The sequence below is a fragment of the Amblyomma maculatum genome, chromosome 3 (assembly GCF_055883805.1).
Source record: "Amblyomma maculatum isolate TAMU_Amacu chromosome 3, ASM5588380v1, whole genome shotgun sequence".
Lineage (NCBI taxonomy): Eukaryota > Metazoa > Arthropoda > Arachnida > Ixodida > Ixodidae > Amblyomma > Amblyomma maculatum.
The window spans coordinates 116,797,551-116,802,758 of NC_139346.1; the positions used below are offsets into that span (position 1 = coordinate 116,797,551).

Here is a 5,208-nt window from a genome sequence, read left to right on the forward strand (position 1 = left end):
AAAAAAAGACAGACACTAATTATTACATCACTTCCTCGTGGTTGACAGTAAAGTTCTTCCAGCAAGCTCACCAAATTTGCAGTTCAAAGTGTGAAACCACCTCCTGTTCCAAAGTGTTCCAATCAAAGAAACGAAAACCTGAATGCATTATTCAGGCAAAAATATTCCTGGATTGTGATTGATGAATCTGTCGAGTTTTTCTGGAATTGGGAAATGTAATGTAAGTGTGATAATTTACTTTTATCTTAGTTATACAGAATGAGACACAAAACTTTTAGACGTTGTAGGATAGCAAGACTGGTTAGTGTATCAAGAACGATTTCGGACAGCATCTGCTTCGACGAACTAGTGCGCCTATATCGACTGCATTTCCAGACTTTCAATAGAAAAAGATTGCGACAGTAATTTATAACCAAATGAACTACGTATATTTGAATAACCATGCACAATTTGTGATTAGAGTCGGATTGAGGTTTTAGAATTGTGTAGTGCTTTACAAGTTTAATTGTGAATTGAGGCATAACTCAAATTATTTGGAATTTTCATGAATAAGTACTGTTTTGTAATATATTGTATTCTGAATTTTTGTTAGATTTTGTTTTAACTGATGTTAAATTGACGTGAGTTTGCACTGTAATTTACTCAGGGACAACTGCTGCAATGTGTGAGCTCTCAGACACTCTTCAAGCTGTCCTAAAACAGCTTTTTTGCTTGAGGGCTTTCAACCTCGTGTTGAAAATAAACTGAAATGAACTGAATTGAATTCACTGCAGATTAAACAGACGGCCTTTCACTCGACAGCTTCAAGCGTAGATATTTGGCTTTAGGGGATTAGAAACTACTTAACGTTCGAATATTCAAAGGTCTGTCGTATTATCGTCACATAAGCAATACAATTGTCTTCCTTGGTAGAGTAGCATAGGGCCCGTTTAGTGAACATCAGCTTTCGCTCTGCTTTGCTTGCCACGTGTTCTATATGAGCCGTTCATCCCAAATCTGACGCCACAACAATGCCCGACTAGTTATGCTCAGTTGCAGTGTTGAGGATGATACTGCCACAACCATACGAAAAACAAACCTTAGATTTTTTTTTTTTTTTTTATTGACATTGTGACTGTTTTGGTCAGGTTGACGGTCATTTGCCAGGTTGTGCACAACTGGGACATTGAATTAAAGTCAATATGAACAACAATTTGATATTCGCGGTTTGTGCTTTCCTGTATAGGATGCGGGCGTCTAGGAATAATCGAATCTTGTATTTCACCTGACATGTTATGTCGTTTACAAACAGAATCAACATGATAGATTCTAAAACGGAGCCCTGCGGTACACCCGAAAGCACTGGCAGAGTTTGCCTAGTGTGAGCACGCACTGAACACACTGGTGGCGGTCAGATAACAACAGCTGCTCCACTGAACAGTTAGCCCATTCCCCAAACATTAAGAGAAGTTAATTATAAGTCTAGAACTGAGAATGCATACTGACATACATGCTGTCCAGTTAACGTTTTAGTAGCAGTTGGCGTTGGTACCTATGAAGAATATTGTTTACTTCAATGAACTCCGTAATTTATTTTAAAATTATACGTTAAAGAGTTTACAGCGATCGCATGCCAGATAAATCGGTCTATAATTTGTCTGGGAAGAGGGATCACCTAATTTGTACACTGGCAGAATTTTTCATTCCTCTGGGAGGCATTGTTAAAAGATTGATTTTAGTAAAGTACGCATAAATATTTGCTTATGGCTTCAGGGCAACCTTTTAGAAAGCAATTGGGCATTCCGTATAGACCACTACTCTTTTTTTTCTTATATATTTAAAATAATTAAAAATATTTCTGCTTCGGTTGTAAATAGCGCGGCAAACGGATCGTACTGCTCCTTGTTTTCCCTCCAAAAGTATATGTGGTGCCGTTATCAGGCGTTAAGACGGGCTGGAAGGACACGTTAAACACTTCCGCTGGTTTCTTCTCCTTGGTCGGTGATAACGATTTTGAGAAGTCATCTTGTGTCTGGTTTATTGCCAGTATATAGCGATGATTTAGTAATAGATTATACAGAATACCAGAATACATAGAGCATAGGACATTTTCTGCGCATACAACATGTGCCATGAATGTTGTACAGCCAGTGTTGCATACTCATTTCATATACTCTGTCGTATACTCTGTGACATACATATCGTATAGTCGATTCCAATACCTCGTGGCAACGCGTACATCGACCAAACCTGCCGATGTAGCAATATAATGTGTGGAGCACAGAAATGATATTTCGTGTTCATCGTCGCGAAGCCTGCCAGTGGATCACCGCAAATGAGACAGCAATCGAAAATGGTTCCTTGTTTTAAACACATGACCATTCTGAGAGATGCCATAATAAACTTACATGCGAATAGGTGAAGCAGCCCTGATCGAGAAGCTCAAGGGTTAATGTGTAAGCAGAGTCTCCGTTTCGTTTTTTAGAAAAGGTATAGCATTCATCTCTGTTTTTTCCTTATTTTATCTTTGAATTTATTGGCACTGTTTACGTGCCGTCATTTCAAATATTGGCTTTTTTATTTTTAAATCTATTTCGGTCTGGTTTTCCCTCTCTTTTATATCCAAATTTTTCGCACTAAGACCTCCAGTATCTTGAAGAAAACAAGCTGTCCGGCTAGTTAGTTTTCCATAGATTTTGCATAAGACGCACCAGCGCCTGTGCGTCTTACATGTTCCTCCCCCTATCGAAAAAAAAATGACAAAACAATAATACAAGAAATGAACCAGTTGTAAATTGGGACCTTGTCGTGTGTCGCAATTTGTTGTTTGTAGTAGTCTGTTCTTTGTTGCAATTTTGTCGCAGAATGTTGTTAGTCGTAGTGTGCTGTTTGTCGCAGTGTGCTGTTTGTAGTAGTGCGTAGCCTGTCGTAATTTGTTGCTTGTATCCTCTACAGCCATCCATTGTACGGCTACGCTCTGCAAAAACTCCACTATCTTGCTCCTATCATTCGCCTTTAGTCTACATATCCATATCATCAGCATTGTTCGGATCATTCTTAGCTTTCTTTTTTTTTTTGCCGTGTTAACAGCTGGCGTTCGCTTTCGCTCGACCATTTGCATCATCTCCGTTCTTTCATATGTTTCACTCGTTTTTCACTGTCCGCAGAATGTGTCACCGGAAATAGCCACCCAAAAATGACACATGTCATAGTACGAAGGTGTGTGTCGTCTCATCCTAATATATCATCGTTGGTAGGGTAAGGCTAAATGATATGGCGTAATACTCAGTTAATGCTGTAACGTGTGTAGTCATGCCTACGTAAGTGATGTCATATGTGGGGAGGCACAAAACATAAAGTTTGAAAATTATTTTTATATAGCGTCATGTGAACCTTGCAACTTCATTCTAATAGTGTGAAGCCATAAACAAGTCACTATAAGAAGTTTGGTTTTGTTTGGTTTTCTGGGGTTTACCGTCCCAAAGCGACTCAGGCTATGAGAGACGCCGTAGTAGAGGACTCTGGAAATTTCTACCACCTGGTTTTCTTTAACATGCACAGACATCGCACAGCACACGGGCTCTTGTCTTTTCTACTGCGTCGAAAAGCGGCCGCTGAGGCCGGAATTCGATCCCGCATCTTTATAAGCAGTAGTCCAGCGCCGTAACAACTGTGCTACACCGGAAGGGTTCACAGTAAGAAGTGATCATATTTTAAGACAACTTTAAAGCGATAACGCCACACCGAAGTCACTTGACAAGGAAATGTCACATGATTCAGGATTACTTTTAAAAAGTTATTACACCACACCGGAGTAACGTGATTCCTAATGGCGTGATGCTAGAGTCACGACTGCATTACTGAAACGATGACGTCACACCGCAGTCACGTGATTAGATGCCAGGCAAAAAGTAAGGGCGTCGAACATAAGATGTTAATATCGGATGATTTAGTATCGCCAGCAGTTGATTAGACGATAACCTTTACTGAAGCTGGCTTCAGCTTCATAGAACTGTTTAAAAATTGTATGCCCATAAACGCTCTCATTTTGGTTTTTATAATATGGCCCCGCCCAAACGGGCAGGGCCTCACAAAAATTCACTGATTAGCTCACCGTCCCTCTCCACGGTAATCTTTAGTAAAAGGCGAAAGATTATTTCGTATATTGAAGAGGAACCAGAGCGTTCGATGCCTTAATGACGGCAACGTCCGACGACGTCCTTCAAACGAGACACCCATTTAAGGCCAGTTGCTCTCTACTCTCAAGGCAAGATTGTCTCCCTAAAAGTGGCCGGAAGGCATGGGAAGCTTGCTAATGGGCAGACAGTGTTCGACGTATGCTGACTGTTAATTTATATACAGTGATCTTACGTGGCAAAAGCAGCGGCTCGAAATTTACCAGCACGGAACGTTGCCATAGTCTCGGCAGCCGCCGCAATAGTGCTGTGCGGTGGAGAAGCCGATAGCGCAGAGTGCATTCTCAATTGTCCGGCTGGAATCTTTCAGATGCAAACAACTTTCCGATAGGTGAGCCGAGCTTCAAGCACAATAGCCCGACAGTGACGTGGAATCTGCGCGAATCCATGTCGGCTGTGTATAGCGGTACAACATGCTTCGCTGTCACAAGCCCCTTGAACCACGTTTCAAAGCTGATCCAATCTGCTACAACAAGAGAGCAGGAATGACTGTTTGCGTTATGTAGAGGAGGTAAATCTCCTATTTTCTTTCTAAAAAGAATTGTTAATTTTCAACATCTACGTTCTCACATATTTGTTCATATAGAGGCCAACCAATATTTATGACCAGTCTGGACAATATGAAATTCAGGCGTTGTTTTTATATAGCGCATGAGCTTTCAGAGAAGTCAAAAACTGCCAGTTATCTATACAATGAACCCAAATGTAGAACCGCTCGACGTTACGATGGCGTGTGGTCAAACGTGTTACGATGGCGTGTGGCTCCTAGGAGGAAGTGGAAGCTGAGGAGGAAAGGCAGGGAGGTTAACCGGTAAAGGAACTGGTTTGCTAGGTACCCTGCATTGGGGAAGAGGGATAAGTGGGTATAAAAGTTGTGGGTGAGAGAGGGATGGGTGATGACAGTACAGTCACATCACATCACGTCACAGTCATATCACGTAACATAAAAAATCATAACCTTTCGATCAGTCCTGTGCTTTTCATAAAGCGGAGCAGTGCGTGGGAGGCCTTCACCACATACGATCACCGTGGC

At 41.3% G+C, this 5,208-nt stretch overlaps 1 non-coding gene across 1 annotated transcript; it reads right to left on the reverse strand.

Moving 5' to 3' along the window:
* Positions 1–4,044: 4,044 nt before the first annotated feature.
* Positions 4,045–4,164, reverse strand: LOC146195773 (U5 spliceosomal RNA). The gene has a single exon (XR_014706296.1). It is a non-coding gene; the product is annotated as a U5 spliceosomal RNA (small nuclear RNA).
* Positions 4,165–5,208: the final 1,044 nt, after the last annotated feature.